The 19,278-nt window shown below is 51.2% G+C and overlaps 1 protein-coding gene across 17 annotated transcripts in view; it reads left to right on the plus strand.

Moving 5' to 3' along the window:
- The window catches only part of CAMK2G (calcium/calmodulin dependent protein kinase II gamma), a 107,676-nt gene that overhangs the window by 2,567 nt on the left and 85,831 nt on the right, over window positions 1–19,278 (plus strand). The gene's annotated exons all lie outside the window — the stretch shown is intronic.

Genomic DNA, 19,278 nt, shown 5'->3' on the forward strand with positions numbered 1-19,278 from the left:
TTCTTGCAAATTTGACTTCTCAGTGAAGTAAAACAAGTACTGCTTGCTTTCCTCAATGCCGGGGTTTCCTAAAGCTGAAAAAGCTGACTGTATTTTTAAGAAGAGAGAAAAAATCTTAACTTTTTCCCCAAGCTGTCGGACCTCTGATTTCTGGGGACATGCGTATGTGCAAAGGGTACTGTATGCTCTAATGTGTAGGGAGTGTGTGTCTTCAAGTGCGGAGGGAATCCTTTGTAGGGGTTAAAGTTGCTTTGGGGCTAGGCAGCCTAATGGAGAGAATGAGAGAAATCGAATTGCAGTGAAAGATGCTGAAAGCAGAGTGCAACAAGTTGAGATGCCAGAGGAGACTGTTTCTAGAAGGTTGCGGTCCTTAGAGGCCTTTCAGATTTGACAAAATTGATGTGTTAGGCCTTGTCTGCCTTGCTAATCGAATAGATGGATTATCTGGGGGGTTGGCTGAGAAATGAAAATAAGGCAGGAGGAGGAGGCGAGTGATCTTTATAAATGGTATAGAAGTGGAGAATATTTTGCTCGATCCCTACAAAAGAAGAAAAATAGGATATGCCTTCTCTCTCTTGCCAGAATATGAAATGTGATGATAAGAGTGTAAGATGGCTTGGAGAATGGTGAAGAATTTTTGTTTACTCTATTTACATGGAGTGTCAGGAGTACAGGGTGCTGTGATGAGAGAGCTGATTTTTTTTTCCCACCCCTCGTCCCTGTGACTCGTGGAGGTACAAATACATGACAGTCTTCGGTGTGTCGCCTGAATTAAGTCATGTTGGGATCCAACCGGTGTAGCCGTGGATCGTTTAGGAAGTAGCAGCAGATCCCATGTGCATTGGTGTCCCCTTCCTGGTCAGGTGAAGCCACTATTGTCGTAGGTGGGATATCCCATCTTTTGAGCTCAGAATTAATTCAACTTGGTCTGGGGGAGTTTTGGGGGGTGGTTTTGCTTTGTTGGTGGCTTGATAAACTGATTGCAAAGTAGAAGCTGTTTTCCTGCAAAGGAGGTGATGTTGAAACTAACTCTGGAGATAAGAGAACTGTGGAAAGCTGCAGGTTTAATAGAGTTGAAACAATTCAGAAACACACTAGCACAAACCCCAAAGTAGCAGAACTGATTGAGAAAACTTGTGTTTGAGCACCCAAAGAGTTACAGAGGGAGCAATATATAGATCCTGATTGTTTTTTTGTGGTAAGCTGATAACAGTTTTATGATCCAGGAAGTAGGAAAAGTAAGTGTGGATGAATACAGAATATGTTTTGATCTCCTACTTGCTTTCTATATTTCATACGTTCCTGTAAATGAAATACATTGAGGATGCTAATCCTGTCCTCAGCTTCTTAACTTGGGGCAGTTGGCAATGATTTCCTTAGGAAGGTATTGGTTAGTTAGAGTGCAGGCATGGGGCGAGCCAAGAAATGAACTGGTTGTTTCTGGTAATACAGAAGAATAATGTCAGAAACAAGAAGTATTTGATCAGGTTTCCTTCAAGTCTAAGTGAGGAGTAAAGAATCTGTTTACAATGAGAAGCGGCCGGTGACTTGGGTTGAATGTATGGTTTCCTCAGTTACTCCAGCTGTGCTCACTGATGCCACGAGAGGTTACTACAAGAAGGAACCCAATGCTTTGATAGCAACTTAGTGAGTTCACCTTGGAGTAGGGATTTAAAGGACTGATGGAAAAATGCGTGCTGTTTGGACGTTGCAGCTGTAAATCAGTGATTAGAGAGATTCGATTCAGCAGCCTGAAAATGAAAGTCTCGAGGACTGGCATTTTAGAAAGCTGTCTGCCACAGGGAGAGTTACGGCGTTAATTCTGCAGTACCCTGGCTATACGTCGCCTGATGCTTCCTTTCCCAGAGCTGGCACCTCTCCCCGGGGAGGCTCCGTCTCTGCCTGGCAGGACACACGCACGGGGCTCCCTGCGTGCCCAGCCTGTCTGCTGCGTGCCTTAACCCACCCCCCGACCTGCCTCCCGCAGAAGGGTTTTCTCCTGGGTTTGGTCACGGCGCCAGAATATTCCCTTGTGTGGGGGGACACTGTCCCTCTGCAACTTAGGCATTGCTAAATCTACGATTTTGTGCCCTCTCTAGCAAAAACTGAACCTACTTGACGTAGTAACTGCTGCTCCAAGAGCCAGAGCCTTGCTGCTGCTGAGGAGTACGGCCCGTTGTGGCCTCGTGGAAGCGTTGCTACTGCCGTGCTTCCCTTGATTGTCCAGGGAAATGGTAACAAAGCCTCCATCTCCTTTCACAGTACTTGTTACCTTTAGTTTTCAAGGCTCTTGGTGAAGAAATAATAGCGGACTGGGAAATGCTGAATAGCTTGGTGCATGTAGCTGAAAAGGAGGAAGAGGAACACTTGATGATGAATTGTGTGTATTTGGAGGGCTCTGTATTACCTGGCATGTTTGTCACTGTTCCTCAAAGCAGTGAGGAGCTGAAGAGGCTTGGTGTTGTTACAGGGCATGTGCCTGAAAGCAAGGAGGATGAATGCAGTGCCCCTCTCTGTGAGGGGTGGTTCTAACGACTTCAGTCTAGTAAAAGCTTTTGTAAGGTAGGAAAACACGAAGTCAGATGTTGAGAGGAGAATCTCTCATTTCTTTTTTGTCAATGATTTTCGGATGTCTGTTCTCTCTTTTATTAAATCATGTTAATCAGAGCTGGTCTAGATTAAAATTCATACTTGGGCTTTAATGAAGTATTTGGTATTATTCCTACTGTGTTGATGCTTCAGACTGTCTGGTGAAGAGTATGCCAAGAACTTTAACAGTAAATAGGGGCCAAATGCTTGTGGAAAGGGAGAGGAAGCAGACTTTACCTTAGTCAGCATTCAATTGACGTATAAGAGCAGTGGTTATTACACATGGGGGAAATACAATGCCGCAGTCATCTGAAATTCCTGCGGGACTGAACGCCCGGGCTTTCACCAGAGCTGTGGGCAGACAGAAGTAGTATCAGTAATTTTTTGGAAGTTTTGAGAATGAAAATCTGTAGCAAACAAAGCTTCGGTTTGTGGGCAGCAATGAACTTCAGATCAGCTAAAGGTACTTGCAATGGTCAAAAGAAGGATGAAGAGAGGAGCAGTAGCTTCAGTAGCAGCTGGGAAATGTCTGGGATCTGACTCTCCAGTGTTAGTGTCTTGGGTATGGAGGAAGTTTCTTGGGGTTGGTGATGGAAACCCCATTTATCACTCACCTTGAGAGCAAGCATCCTGAATGTATTTCATGGGATTGTCCTGCACTGGAAGGATGTAGGCAGAGTTCTCTCCTGTGATAATTCCTAGGATGGTGTTTATACCAAACTGCACGTAGTGAGCCTACAGCAGGTGTAGGGCGACAGCATTTGTGGCCCCTTTTTGTGGGAAGTGGGGGGAGACTTCTTGGTGTGTTACCTCAATTGTTAAATTTTCTTCACTGCTAAAAATCTGTCTTTCAACTCCTGGAAGTGATACCTTTTGAAGAAGAAATTAAAAGCAGCTGCTCTGGAAGTTAGACCTCTTCCCTGCTTTCTCCCTGCTGTGTCTTTGCTCTTGCCTGTGGAATAAAGGGGTGGAATCTCGCCCTGCTTTAAGTCTTTACAAATTTGTAAGTGAGATCAAAATTTGCAGTCTACTCAGTTATTTTTTGTTGTTCCTCTAGGAGATTATGTGGATTGTGGGAGGAGCAGGGAATTACTTCTGTATATCAAATCTCACCAGGAAAAAGTGCTCTTTACAGCTTTAATTCAGCCTTTTTTTTTTTTTTTTTTTTTTTTCCCATGCAGCTCTCTTGTACTGGGCTTTCAGATCCAGAGTGGTTGTTGACCTGGGCTTTGTAGTGTGTTTTGTTGGAGATGTCAGTGGTGGCTTCCCTGGCTGCTGAAACACTGAGCTTGCTGCTGCAAAGAAAGTTGAGCAGCATCATCGCCAGCCTCTGCTTTGATGTGCTCTGTAGACGCTCTTGCCTGCGTTGGGGTTAGGACTCCGGGGCTGCTCCTGTGACCAGCAGCTTTCAAGCCTCTGTGGCCGCAGCACTGCTGCACTGCAGGCTGCCACGCCGGCTCCGTGCGGCAGAGTGGGGAGCCCAGTGGGGAGCCCGGCACAGTGATCACGGGCAGCCCGAGCACAAATCCCAACTCGGGTGCAAGTGCCCTGCGAGAGGTGTCCTCTGGCTGCGCCTGTTTGTAGGTTGGGGACAAACGCCCTTTCTTGCAGAGGGCAGCAAATCAAGCTGTGTCTTCTGCGCTGTACTTGCTGAGCAGCCAAATCAGGTCTGGTCATTCGGCGTGGGAGGGGAGCTGCCCTTCCTACGGGGGGCCTTAGACCGAGCAGGCAGTGCTTCGCTGTGCCCCCGCTCTTCTTCCTCCTGCGAGCAGGCTGGGGGATGCTGTGCTTGGGGAGCAGGTAGCAGAGGAGCTGCTGTGATGGATGGGGATTTTTGTGGAGGTGCCTCCTGCGATGGGGGCTGTGTGAAGCTGGGGGCAAGGGGCAGAGCGCTGCTGAGAGGGGTGCCAAGGGGTGATCGCTGCGTTGGGGGGATGCACGGAGAGCAGGCAGCTGAACTGCTGTGCTGGGAGCCGCAGTACACATGCGTGGGGCGGCAGGCTGGCAGCGGGGAGGAGGGGGCTGCTGTGCTGCTGTCGTAAGCTGCAGCCCTGGACCTCCCCCTGCAGTGAGCAGCACTGCCTGGGAGAGGAGAGGGGCTCAGGCAGCAGGCGCTGGGGGACGTTTCCCTTGAGGCGTGCTTGGAGAACAGGAGGGACCCTGACCTTGGGCTGGAAACGGGGGGACGCTGAGGGTCTGCCTGGCTTCTCGCCTGCCCCAGCGTGGCAAACGGTGTGGGAGAGCACCTGGGCTTTTGCTGGGGCTCGCTGTGGCCAGAAGCTGGCTTCCTCCCTCTGTGGATTTCAGTGATGGCTGGGGTTACCCCAGGTTGCCTCTCAGTTTACGCTGTATATTTTATAAAGGAGCTGGAACAGAGCAGACAGGATTTCAGCTCGTGTCTGTCTTCTGTGTGGTCACATTGAGTATTAAATTTCCAGCATTAACAATGGGGGGGGGTGGGCAGCGGGCACCCAGATTGGGCAGGAGCTCCTAGAGCCGCAGCGAGGTTGGGGAAAGGGGCTTGGCAAGAGAGTCAGGTTTCTTGTTTTCCCAATATAACCTGGATTTGCGTGAGGCAGAGAAGTGATTAGACTAAGTCCTGCACGTGTCCCGAAGCCCTCGGCTCTAGAGCATTTATCCTGCTCAGCGAGCCATGATGGAAATATTTCCAGGTGTCCTGTGAGTGAAGAGCAGGGCGCTGAAGCACCGGAGGAATTTGGGGCAGGGAGAGCTGCCTGAATCCCTTGTAAGCAGGGCCCAGTGCAAGAGATTGTTGTTGTTATTGCCTTTGGAGTATAGCATGGGAATCTCACAGCCTCCCCGAATCCTTCTCTGGGCAGTGCTAAAACCATTGCTGCCAGAGAGGACCCGTCCATGGATCATACAGAAATTGCTGCTTTTTTATCCCCTAGGTCTCCACAAAATGGCAGGCTATTTACCCAGCTGTTTTCAAGAGAGGACTATGGCAACCATGTCCCATTGCAGCCCCTTCAACAATTATTTTTGATCCTTTAAATTGGGTGAAGACCATTTTTAAAAGGGAGGCTTGCTCATATAGCATGGAATCTCTCTCCACTCTGCCGCCTTTGAGCACCATCTGTTTGCCTTGCTACCCTTAAAACCCAGGCATCGCCCCCCTTTAGTTAATACCTGCATGTCACCTGTTTTGGAGTTCCAGATGTGGCAGATTTTTTTTTTCCTTCCTTTCCTCTGTTCTTGAAACCTCCCAGTTTTCACCAAGATGCCAGGCTTTACCGAAACCCATGTTAATTTGCCAGTGTCAGAGAAATTGGGAGTACTTCACTTAGCCATATTCACCTCCAGCAGTCCTTAGAGCAGCGATCTTGGGGGAAGCAGAGGTAGGTGCAGGCATGGTGGTTGCTTTCTGGTGAGCCAATAGGTACTGAATTCTGAGGTGTCACAGGGTTTTTTTTAATGTATGGAGGAAATGTCAAGCTGTAACATCAACAACTGTTGTTGCTGCTGACCCTTAGGACAATAAGCTTAATGCTCCAAAACATGGGGTCCTGCGAGCTAGGCTGCCGGCAGGTTCCTTTTATTTACCTTCTTAAATTTACTGTCTATTTATATGTCACTACGTGCTGCTGCTACGGCTGCCCAAGCCTTGTGGTGTGGCTGCCTACAGGATTTCTGGAGAAGAGTGGCAGGATGCTACTGAAGAAGTGGGCTGGCAGCATCTTAGAAATCAACATTCACACCACTGAGGGTAGCTGAAGATCAGTGGGATGCAGGTTTAGCCTTCTGGGGAAAAGGAGTTTGAAGATTTGGATTCTCAGTAACTTTTTCGACCTGTTCACTCCAGTTCTCTTTTCGTTTCTGTTTCAATTTTCCACTTTCTTTGAATGCTCAGTTTGCTGACAGAGATCAATTAACAGTAGTTCTGGCAATCCATGAGGCTTTGATTGGAGACACACCTTCAGTGATGCTGCTTTCTCCTCGTCCTTCCCTCCCGGCTTATACTGCAGGATCCCGGTCGCTCTCACCTTTTAAATCAGTGGACGGGGGAAGCTGCTGGCTGCTGGAAGTGGCGTGTTCCTGGCACCTCCGAGGGTAGCTGAGGGGTGTCAGCAGGGCTGGTTGCTGCACCTTGCCTGTTCACCACGGGGTCAGGAGAGGAGGAGACGTGTGCCTTTGCTCCGTGTGTCGGAGGCTGTCTCGCTCTGCTCTGGCAGAGGCAGGGGGAGAATTCCCCATCCGTGAGACGAGTTGAGTAAATACAGTGACCTTTCCGAGAACGCGCGTGTGCGTGTGGATGTGATACCGTGCTCTCAGCACTTTCGCGTTGTGTTCCTGAGCATGAGTTACATCGCTCGGGAGCGCTGACCCGCTGCTCTGCTGCTTCCGTCCCAAGCTCCCACCTCGAGCTCGCCGCCTTCCAGGCACCCGCTGCCCCGGGCTGTCCTATCTGCCCCGTGGCTGGGGATGCTGGGACGGGGCTGGGTTCATGTCATGCTCCTGAGAAAGGGGCTGGCCAACCTCTTCTCCTGCTGGAAGCCAGAGGTGCTTGGGCTGCTAAACACGTGCTCCTTTTTGCCGGGGTAGCTTCTCCTTTGGAAATGCGATTGTGGACGGGAATCTGTCAGAGGCCCAGAAATTGCGCTGAGAGGGAGCAGGCGTTGTGGGAACGAAGACGAAGTTAATTTGAAAGAAAAACAAAAACAATGCAAATGCATCTCTGGGGAAGGAAGGTGCCCGCAAAGATGAGGCTGGGAGCGGGCAGAGCCCTCGGCAGGCCCGCGGAGCCGGGCGCTCGGTGGCAGCCAGGCCTGGGAGCGGCAGCGTGCCTGCTGGGGCAGAGCTGCTGCCGGATCTCTGGGGGCTGTTGCCATGATGACAGTGGCAAACAGGGACTGAAAAATTCACCAGATGCATGTGAGCCAAAGGATTAAACTTTCTCATAGGAGGGGAGGGAGGGGAGGAGGGCGGGTGATGCAGTATTAACAAAGGACAGCATCCTGGTGAGAAATACCAGGCTCGCTGCCCTCGAGCCGCTGGGATGGCAGGGAGGGGACGAGTGCTGATACTGCTCCTGCAGTCCCTGCCCCTGAGCGTGCAGCTAAACTCTGGGTAACGCTACTCAGACAGATTCCCTTGTTGAAGCGGGTGTGAACACATCCTGCTTTACTGGGTGAATTGGCAGGATTTGTATTCTTTTGGCAGATGAAAAGTAAGAAGTGGGAAAAGTCTTTTTTTTTTCTTTTCTTTTTTTTTTTTTTTTCTTTTATCAGCCTCTTTTCACATTCCCTTGCACTAACAAACAGCTCTGTTTGCCAACCTCGTGCCCAGAGCTTTTCCGTGGCAGGGCTGGTGCAAGTCATCGGGTTTTGTTGTTGCCTGCAGGTTTCAGGCTATTGAACGTGAAGCCTGCACGAGTGGTATTGGAAATGCAAGGCTGCTGTCACCCAAAGTGTGTGGTGCAAAAGCATGTCAGCACGGTCAGTGCCGTGCTCTTGACCCTACATGCTGGCTTGTCCGCGCTGTGTGACCGCTGTACGGACTGGTTCCTGGCCGTGTCAGGGTTGGCTGGGGAGCAAGGAGCTGGTGATGGAGGTGTCTGCCCACGGCTCCCAAAATCTCAGTGCCCCATGGCTCAGAAGGTGGTACCGCGTGGTAGGTGGCAATACTGCAAATTAGTGGGGTGCCTTGCTGCAGTCTGCTTTGGGAGGGACCGACCTGGTCTTGCTCCATGAACCTCTGGTCAACAATACTCTTACAAGCCTAAAATGTTTGCCTGCAGCATTGCAGTAATTAAAGCTAGTTTTTCTCCAGAAGGGCTTTTTCAGCTTACCTTAAAATGTTTGCTTATGAAAGAAGAAATTATTTTTTATCAAAATTAATTGTATGGGTCTTGCCCACTAGCCCAAATGTCAGTGGGTTTTTGAAGCCCTTGAGAATTAGGGCTGTGAGAGAGCAAGAATGTAAGGCTCCCAAAGGCCTGTGGAAGGGATGCTTTGCCCTTTCCTCGCTAGCAGTTCCCTTGCAGGCTTGTGAGTTAGCTGGGGTAGGCTGCAGCTTGCCTGGTGCTGGAACTCAGCATCTGGAGGGGCTTTGTCTTCTGCACCACCTCCAGCGGGCCAGCTGGGAAGTGACAGCCGTGAGGAGAGAGCTGTCATTTCTTGGTGATGAGGACAAGGCTCCTTTGAAGGGTGGGCTTTTCTCAGTCCCTGGGGAGCAGTGAGAGAAGGAGAAGAAGGAGAAGAGTGAGAAGGAGAAGCGCATACGGTAGCTCAGAGGGTGAGTTTCACTGTAACTTCTCTCTCGAAGCAGATAATTTCCTGAAACTGCTGCTTTGCTCCAAATGTGCCAGGTGTCCCGGAGCAGTGTGCGGTTGGTCTTGCTTCTGGGTGGGGGTCTCCCAGCAGAATACAGCCGGCGTGTGAAGCTCCTGCTGCTCTGGGAGGTGTGTGGGACTTGGTGGAGTGCTCGCTGCTGGGGGCCTGGTGTCATACACCTGCCTTGAAATGTGACTTCCCAGGGGACAGCCCCTTCCTCTGGGCTGCCCACACTAGATGCACACGTGAAATAGCATGGGTGCCCTGGAAGCTCTTGCAGGGAAGCCAGCCTGTTAGACCTCGTCTTGTATCGGTCCCCAGCGCCTGCCAAATATACTTAGCATTTCTACCGTAGTGGTGCAGCTGCCATCCTGAAAATGTGTACGTGTCTCTCTTTTTTTTCCACTCCCCTTGTATCGAAGTGTATAACATTTCATGGGTGGTGGGCCAAGAGATCACCCAGGATGGCTGGAGAAAAAATAGCTGTGGAAGAGGGAAGCTGTCTCCGGTGCCCTGTAACCCAGAGGGACTTGCTGGAGGGCTCTTGGAGGCCAATGCCGAGTCCAGCCCAGTGATGCCAAGCAGGGCTTCCTCCTGCTCTTTGCCCAAAGAGGTGGTATGCTGTTAAGTTTTATTTTGCCTGCCTCGGGGCCTTTCCATGTAAGCTCTGGGTATCAAATGTCCCCTGTTGCGATTGTGTCGGAGAGATTACGCGTGTTGAAGCTGCACGGCTTTGGTTTAGAGCTAGTGCCAGTGCAGAGAGAGCTGGTGCGTGATGGATGTGCTTCTTCAGTGCAAGTCCAAGTAGTGATTCATAGATCTTGTGTTACTTTAAATATTCCTCTTTTTTGGACTGCAGCATTGGAAAGTGGCTTCCAGCTCTGCCCATCTTTGTCTGATTTGACCGGCATCTGGGATGGATTTGGCCAACTCTGCAGATGAGGATATTGTGTTGCGCCTACTGCTTGTTAGGAAGTTGCCCAGTTTACAATTTTCAGTGTTGCCTGATGAGTGCTGAGCAATGATCCACCCCCTCGCTGCGTCTGCATTAGTCTCACACTTAGCACAGATGAGGAAGAGCAGCGAAGCGTTGGTCAGCGCCTCTGCGTGTGGGGGCACTCCCACGGCAGCAGCCTGGGAGCCAAGCTCTCGGCGCACTTGTCTTCTCCAGACAGTCGAGTTCAGCATCAGGGATGAAAAAAGAGGAACGAGGTAGTTTGCTATTTTGATAATCATTATCAAATACTGCTGACAAGTGCTGGTGACTCTGGCTGCTGCTGGCAGTTCGTGTTCCTGCAGAGCTGGTTCCCCAGCTCTGAGCAAGCGTTGTGCCTCCTTAACTCTTTGTGGCTGTGGATGCCTGGCTTCCTCAGGAGGCCTGAAGCACAGCTATAAAAGCTTTCCCTCCCACCACACTACAAATGATCAAGAAGTTTCTTGGCTTTCACAGGCTTTGCAGCCTGCTCTCCTCCCTGGTGAAATGTAAGTGTTAATAGTGGAAGTTTTTCTCATGAAAAACACCTGAAACTCCTTCTCCGTATTGGAAACAGAACTTGTGAAGTTACCTTATCTGAGGGGGCACTGGGGGATGAAATGGGAGCAAGGAAGTATGCAGCTCCATTGAGCCCGAGGAATTTGCATTCTCCCTCCTGCATCCCTGAATTCCTGGATCCTGCATTGCAGTGACCGGGTGCTGCTGAGACCTGCTGCCCTCGGCTGCCAACCAGCTGCAGTCGGACTGGCACTGAGCGAGCGGCTCCATCCAAAGGCACCGGCACCCACTGTGGTCAGGTGGTGGGAGAAGAAAAGAGCTCCTGGCCAGAACTGAGCTCCCTTGGTGGGGTTTCCCTTTGCTAAGCTGTGTGCTTTCAGACCCTCTGCGTGGCAGGCTGGAGGCAGAGGGGCTGGAGCTCCTACGCAGCTCTCAGTCACCCTCTGGAGAGGGCACCCGTGTGGCCGGAGCGGCTCCGTGGCCCCTGTCTCCCTCACGGCATGTCCACTTTAAGAGGGTTCATCTGCAATGCAGCTGTTAGCGGGGAAGTTGTGTAAATCAAGAGGCAGTGAGCGCAGGCGAGCCCGCTGCCTGCAGTTGTGGCTGGGTCCTCCTCACAGCCCAGGGCAACTTGCTGAGAAAGGCTTGCAGGAGGAGGAAGGGGCGGCAGCAGCACGGTGCAGATGCAGGGGCCCCTCCTGCTCGTGTCCCTGCCTGTTCAGGGGCTGGAAGAGGTGAACAAGCACAATGGGCAGCAGCCCCGGAACTGGAAAATCCTGTCCTGCTTTTTGCCTCCTTGCTCCCTTGCCACGGAGCCTAACCAGGTGTTTGCTTAGGGCCGATCCTGTCGGAGGGCTTTATTGCACACTCCCTTCTCACACAGGATGTCCTGTTACCCTTCGAGCCGGTGAGTTCTGCACGTGACTCCGCAAGGCGCAGGGGCCTGGCAGCCACGGCTGCACTGCTCTGCTCTCCTCCGCTCGCTGCCCACCTGCGGGGAGGCTGCGCTGCTGCCCCTGGCAGGCTGAGCGACCCGCCGGGAGGAGGAGGAAGAGCAGGGCCAAGTGCTGCGGTAGCCCTGCTGCAAGAGGGTCACATGTGTTGGGGGTTGCAGCCCCTCAGGCTCATTGTGGGGTTTTGAGCACGTGGTGAGGAGCAGGGGGCTTGCTCTTCTGCTCCTCCCCTGCCCCTGGGCTTCCCCAGCGTGCAAAGGCCCTGTAAAGAGAGCCTGGGGAATGCCTGTGGGGTTGCCTGTGGCTCCCTGGCCGTGAATTTCTGAGGATGTTCCTGTGGATCAAGTCCTCTGTGGTTCCTGCAGCGAGGTGGCCAGGAAGCAGGGTGTCTTCACAGCGACCTCCCCGGAGCCCCATGGGCCAGAGCTGGGAAGTGCCCCTGGCCCCATCCCTGAAGGCAGCAGGAGATCCCTGCTGCTTCTAATGCCAGTGCTTCACAGCCAAGGCTCCCTCTTCTGCTGCGCTTAAAATCTGGGTGGATTTTGCCATGGCTTTCTGCTTGGGTTCCTTAATTTCCACCTGGGAAAGCAGCTCCAGCCGTTGGTGATGCGGGAGAAATAGCTGTACAACTCGCCACCTGCTTTTTCTCCTCTTTGTTTCCCCTCTCTGCTGTTTGGACATTCATTGTCCCTGTTGTAATAACTGAATTGTGCTAACCATGCATAAGCAATGTGCCCTCCCCTTTTGCCGAGGGACTGGCTGACTTGTTGTAAGAAGTTATTTTTAGGGTTTGCTTCCTGGGATATTCTACCCGTGGCCAGTTATGGTGATGAAAATGTCACTGAGACGCATAAAGGACTCCCAGCTCATTGCTGGCATGCCTGCTCTTTCTGTTGTAAGGGTGCTCGTGGGGGAGAGGAGTCCCCCCGCACCGCATCACCTGCGGCCAGGGCACAGCCCCGGCGGCCCTGCGGCACGGATCCCTGTGAAAAGCACACTGAGTGCCCGCGGTAAGGGGGGCGTGTTGCTACTGAGTTGACCCAGGGGGAAAAAAAAAAAAAAAGGGAAAAAATTAAAAAGAGAGAGCACAAAAAGGCTCGCCTTGGATGCACTGGAGTTTCTCTGCTTTTTTTTATTATTATTATTTTGGACATAGGGATGTGAGTGCTGCAGAGCCGTGTGTGGCTGCACAGGGCCGACCCTAACAGGCAGTTTGCTCCTTGTACAGCTGTATTAGGTTGCACTGGGGCACTGCCAAATGCCTGGCCCAGACCAGAGGAGGTGTGTGCTTTTTCCTCTGAAGCACCTCTCCCACCTCCCGCCCCAGGCCTGCTGCTCCAGCCCCTGAAGGCAGTGGGTTTTATGGCAGCTCCCAGCAGCTGGCAGAGCCGGGCCCGTTACAGCGCCCAGCCCAAGCTGACAACTGTGCCGTGGCTGCACAAGGGCTGGGGGATGCCGCTCCCTGACAAGGTGGCGCCTGTCAAGTTAGTGGAGCTTAGAAACAGGTTTGTGTGTGTTTTTTTTTAGGTGATCCTTACGTTTAAACTTGCTTTACCCAGTGGCAACTTCTTCTGTTGAAGCCTTCTTGCTATCCTGTTCCTGGGCAGCAGCTGGAAGTACCTGTGCACGTTGTGTGTGCAGGGACAAGTTTCTGGACTCCTCAGGAGCCACAGGCAGCTTTCTTTTTATCCCCCCCTCTATGTTCCTGACTGCTGGGTGGGCTTACTGACACGTGGTGCGTTTCGCCCTTTGGTACAAGTGCCTGGGGGCTCAGCTATGCGTGATACTGATGTGGCACATGGATGCATTTCAAGTCCTCTCTCACTCAGGTTTCTTGGTAGCCTGTTCTGTAGTTACAGCTTTCTCTGCTCAATTTAAAATTATCCTAGCATCGGGAAGGGAACTTAGTCTTAAAATAGATGGCTTGGCCTTTTTCTTTAATTATTCTAATCAGCTGAGATGTGGTTTTTCTTCTTGCTGCCAGAGGAGCCTGTTGGACAGGTGTTGTCTCTTCTGGAGAGGAGTCACTCAGCGCTTGGGTGCAGAGCCACTCAGCTGTGCCTTCAAGAGGGCTTCGTGTTTAGTTGGCTCCTCTAGCTCCTGTCCCTCCAGTACAAACCAGGCAGCATTTCCAGCGTCCCTCCCTCTCCCCACTGGTTGGAAAGGCTGAAAGGGAAGCAATGGGTGCCGGCTTGCAGTCCCGCAGACACGGGCCCCACCATGTCTCGTGCAGTGAGGGAAGGCTTTCTGCTTAATGCTCGTGGTAGGAGCATGCAGATGTGCTCCTCTGCACCACTAGGGAAGTGTTCCTGAAGCTTTTTTTGTTTCTTTTACCATGTACCCCCAGTCTTGCTCTGCTGTTCCCCTCACCATCGACCTCATGAATCGGTAGCTGTCATTGAGTGATTTGTGATCTGACACCCTCTTCCTCCCCGTCCCGCTGTTGGGCAGGCAGCTGTTAGCACTGGGTTGCACTTGGAAAAACTGAGGGCGACGCAGAATTTAAGGTGCTTTCCAGAACACTTGACAATGAGCCATGACAAGTTAGGAAGAGGATCCATTCTTTGCTGTAGCAGTGATACACAGAGCATAGGTAGAAAATGGACTGTGGGCATTTGGGAGGAAGTAATGTGAACTAAAACATACAGTGTGAAGAGGAGTTGTCATCTAGTCTGCTGGGTATTGGAGTAAACTTTGGGCATGTTCCCTGCGCTACTTTTCCCTCTGCTCTGCCTGTTGTTCATGGAACACATGCTGATGTACGTTGTGTCAGGCAGGCCATGCCAGTGAGCTTGGATTCGCCACCACTCTTATTTTTCCAGCTGAGAAGAGTCAGTTTGGAAGCTATAGGTAATTGCATTTTGTACAGGAGACTTTTACAGGTGACAGTAGACTGAATGTGTTTGTGAAGACCAAACAGAAAAGTCAAGGAAAGCACCTAGGCAGAGAGCTGTGTCCTTGTGACTGTGTCGGTGCCAGCTGCGGGAGCTGGGGCGATAACTTTTGTGCTGGGTTGCTCTCTGAAAGGGTAAAAGGAAGATGGCAAAGGTGAGAAGGTGGAGCCCAGGGATCCAGAGGAGTTGCATTACCCAAAATGTACAACTTGTACCTGAAATCAGCAGCTGTACCTGAGAGAAAATAACATCAGTCTTAGGATGAGAATTCAGATAAACGCTCAAATTGGCTTTGATTCAGGATCTAAGTCATTGAGGCAGTTGCGAAAACATAGATCATGGAATGCTGTTCCCCTTCCCTACTCACCGTGTCCCCAGCTAAGGAATCAGTCTGTGCAATGGTTTCCTGCCTCCCGGAGAACTTGTAAACATTTGAGCTAATGTATGGTTGAGGCATTTGAAGTCTTTCCAAAAGAAACAGCTGTGGATGTACAAGGTATACTGCTGCAAGCCCTCCTGATCATATGATAATGTCAAGCTGGTATGAAGTCTTCAGGAGTGGAACATCCTTTGCCACCCAGGGAGGAATAAAATCTTGGATGGGTTTAAGAAGATTACTGTTAGCTCGTCAGCAGGAATAATTAGAAGTTATGGGACAGAGCTGATGAGCTGTCATTAATTGAAAACTGGTTCAGGGTAGGGAATAAAAAATGGGAGGGAGTGACCGGAAAGCCATTCTGTGCTTCATAATGCGTGTGCCAGGGATAATGCCCTCTTTTCCAACAGCAGGACTCAAGTTTTCTTCAGAAGGCAGTTAGCAGGCGTGCTGCAGAGGTGTGGGGAGGAGTGTCCATGTGGGGGGAGCTGAGGGACAAGGAAAATCCTAGGGAGGGGTGGGATGTGATAAAGGTTAATTAAAGCGTGCTGCAAAAACTGGTTAGATATTCGTGTCTGCCCTTTCTGTAATAAGAGACAAATTTGGTTATGCAACAAATTGAAAATTTATCTTTTCAATAATTCATTTCAAACTTGCTGCCTTGAGACACATATCACAGATTGGAAAAAAGGATGAGGATCTTGTGTGTAATTAAAGTCAGCATATGTGGAGAGGAATTCTTTTTAGGAAGGAAAGGGCTTAAGGACTTATTTCTTCAGGTTATTTGTGTTTGGCACTGGGAGATTAATCCCTTTTCCCCTTTATGTGAGGTGACTGGGACAGCCCTGAAACACAGATCCCTGCCTCTGGTATTTGCAGTTGCTCTGTCCCCAGCTTCAGAGACGAAGACAAGATTGCCCCTGTCTCCAGCCTCCCTCTGGAGACGTCCCCTCTCCTGGCACTGCAGCAGGAGAGTGCAAGGTGAGGGGAGGGGTGCAGGTTTGACTCCAGCACTGACAGCAATCTGTCCCACAGCTTGATAGGAAAACAAGAAAATCAAGAAGGACATCCAGTCAGCAGCAGCCTTTTTCAGTCGATCTTTTCTGCCATCTGGCTGTCCTAACACTCCAGCCTGTTGTAGGCTGAAATGTTTCTGCTCTACCTGAGAGCGCAGGCTCCAGCCACTGTCGGTCAGGGAATGCGAGACAAAACGAGCTGGTGATCTGGCACCGAGTATATATTAAACGCAACAGCTCACAGCACTGACCATTGCAGTTTGACTTTGTCTGCTTTTTGAAATGTTTTTTGTCCTTACTTGCATCTTAGCTCTGTTTTCTGCACCTTTAGCATGTTAGTGCAATGTAATGCTACCGAGGGCTGCTGTGCACGCCCATGCTAACACTATTGCATGTAACCTCTTAGCCTCCAGGTTACAAGGAACTTTTCAGTGGGATAGTAGTGTGTTTGTTTGGTTTTTCATTTATTTTTAGTCCTGTGGGCTGCTGCATGCGGCGAGTGCTTGGGAAGAACTTTTGCTCTGGAGCTGTGAACATCGTGCTGCTTCTCAGGGGTGTTACACTGGTCGCCCCCTAAAAGGGGCTTCTGCTCATGACTAGATGTAAGCCGCACTTGAATGGAAAGCATGAAGAGTAAAACTTCACACCTTCTCTGTGGCGAATGATGCTACAGGTAATTAGCTGATTCAGTGCACCAGGCTCAGGAATGCAGGCTGTGCAAGGAACCGGGAGCCCCGGTGATTCTGCGGGTTCTGTGGAGCAAGCTGAGGCATGGGAACAAATTGGGCAGGGCCCTCTCTGGCTTTGCGGGTGGGTTTGAACTCCTGTCTAGGCTGCGTGCCAGCAAGGAGCGTGCCAGCTCCTGTGCTCAGCCGCTCTGCAGCTCCGGGGGAGTGGAAGGCAGCTCGGGCAGCCTCCCCTTCCCTTCCAGGAGCACATGGAGGCTTTCAGCTGAAGTTCACTATCCTGAGTCTGGCTCTTTGGAGAAGGGGATACTTACTGTTCTTTCTAGTTGCCTGTGTGCCTGTAATTTAAGGATGTGGTTGCATATCAGAGGTAAAGATCTGTGTAAGTCCACAAAGCATGTGCTGACCTCCTGTTAGAGTTTGTCTCAAGCAAAAAAGAATTGTTTTATTTTGTTTCCAGTTGTTGTGTTACAAAATGAAGTGTTGTTCATTTTTAAGTCCCGAGGCGTACCTTAATTGCAAACCGGAGAACTTAAAGCCATCCCTCTCTTAAACTATCAGCTCATTTGGAATAACTGAGAACCCAAATGAAGGGCGAATAGTGCTTGGTTTTGAATTATTGGTGTTGATGGAAAGGCAAACCGTTTCCTTCCCTCCCGCCCTTGCCACAATAAAGGTATTGCTGTTGTGCGATGTAAACTGCATTTAGTAATGGTCTTGTGCTTAAGAGCTTCTTGTTAATGAGGCCTATTAACAATAATGAAAAATGGCAGCCTTAAAGTGCAGAGCTAGTCAGAAAAATGATTGCCCAAGAATGACGGGATGGCTGCGTACTCTTTCTTGGCTTATTTAATTTAGAGGGTGGGGGAGGAGCGCTGTCTCGGCTCTGAAACTAATTATTCTCCTACAAATGTGCCCGCGATCTGCAGCTCCCACGGGGGACTTGTGGGGCTGGGGCTCCTCGAGGAGCCGAGCCTGGCGTGCTCTGGCCTTCGCCTTCCCCAGCCTTGGCAGGGCTGGCAGCAGCAAACCCGGCTTCTCGCCTTAGGAAGGAGCAGATCTGACTCAGCACCGTGGAGTTGTTGTGTGGAGTAGGAAAGTGATGTTTTCACATAATTATTCATGGGGCTGTGTTTGTGTTTTAGTGCGTTACCACCTCCACATCATGTGCTGTTTTAGTTGGGAAGGATGTGCATTGCTTTGCAGCACGTGAATAATTCTGCTTAAGGAAACGGGAGGACTGGCAGCGACTATATTGGATTAAAAATACAAAACAAGTCCCCACCACATTCCTGCGTAGGAACTGATATGAGAAGACTGCGTGGATGATGCCTTACTGCTTATTCATATGAATAGACATTACAGGGCAAGTCTGGAGAAGTGGAAGCTCCCTTTATCTGTTTGCCTTAGCATCCTCCCACTCTGTGCTATAGCCACACGTCCACGCTAATAATTTCCTTTTGAGATAGGGCAGCCTGTCATGCCACGCTGCAGGCTTGGAATAGCTTCCCCTAATATGGGACCAGCTTGTCCATCCTCATTGAAAAGGATTTCTCCGCTTGTTCTCTTATGCTCCTCTTTGTGCCGTGTTCTCCTTAAGAAACAGGAGGATTGGGATTTATAGGGATTGTGTATCTTCGGAGCATTTTCATGCAGTGCAAGGGTTTTATGGCGGAGGAGGGATTGTTTCGTATGAAGGGGATATTTCTTCGCCCATTTTGGAGGCAGCAGGGTTTGCTGGAGAAGGTTGGAGAGAGAGAGATGCTTTCTTCCCTCTATCCCCTGGCTGCCACCTTGCTCTAAGGGTATCAGGCCCTTCAGCGTTTTAATTGGACTTCATCTTCTGGTGAGACACCCTTAAGGCCTCTTACATACCCTCTGTGGCAGGACCGTGTGCCTGGAGCCCGGTGGTCCTCACTGGGCAGCTCAGTGCAGGTTCCTCTGTTCCCTCTTTGCAGGGTTTGCTCCCCAAGCAGCCTTTTCTGGGCTGTCACAAAAGCATCTCACACCGCCTTGCCCTTGTCTCTAGCAGCCGCATCATCCACATGGAGGTAGAGAGGCTGGGGGGGCTGGTGGAACTTTTCGGGGTGCGTTACCTGCTTGCACACTTGCCCTTGGCAGGAGATGGGGTTGGCACGGTTGCTGCAAAGCACCCCAACCCTACCGTGGGCACTGCTGAGCTCTCCGCGGGAGACGCTCACCCGCTTGGAAGGAAGCTGCTGGCTGGGGCCGTTCACACAGGGGAAGGGGAAACCGGAGGCGTGCGGGAGCGCTGGTGAGCAGCCTGGCTTAGAGCAGAGCCGAGGACAGGACGGTGCGCCCCAAGGAGCGGCGAGGCCGCGAGCTCGTGCGGCGGAAGCGGGGCTGGCGCCTGGCGCAGGAAGTGGCGGGGAGCGGGCTGCTGGCGGGGCCGTCCGAGCGCTGCTCCGAGGGGAGGGAAGTCAGCTCTGGGTGCAAAACCCCTGGTGGGCTGGCAGCCAGAAACACGCGGCGATGCCAGGTTTGCGGCTGTGCCGCTCGGCTGGGTTTTCTCTTCCAGGTCTTGCTGCCGCTGTAGGTTGCTGCAAGGCCAAGGTTGAGGAGTTGGACCCAGAACTGCAGGAGGTGCCGTGCCCTGTTCGCTCAGCCTGCTGCGTTGGCAAATGTGGGGGTTCTTACTGAGAAATCAACCTCGTGAAGGCTCCCCCAGGCTGCACTGTGCTCTAACACAGCATTGATACAAGGAGGGGAAAAGGCAGTCGCAAAACTGAACCTGGTGCTGTGAGCATGTGCTGCAGCTCAGGCCTTGCGAATATCACTCACTCTTCAGTCTCCTCAGCTCCTGTTTTAGAGGTGGCTGCGCTGAGCATCCATGCTCCTGCTGGGTGTGATTTACCTTGGCATATCCAGTGTTGCTGAACATCCAGTCTGTGGGTACCCCTCGTAATCAGGTACGGCATCGTGTGTTTGGTAATCACATCAGTGGGGTGGTGGCACTGC

This window comes from Aythya ferina (genome assembly GCF_964211825.1).
Source record: "Aythya ferina genome assembly, chromosome: 7".
In the NCBI taxonomy this organism is placed as follows: domain Eukaryota; kingdom Metazoa; phylum Chordata; class Aves; order Anseriformes; family Anatidae; genus Aythya; species Aythya ferina.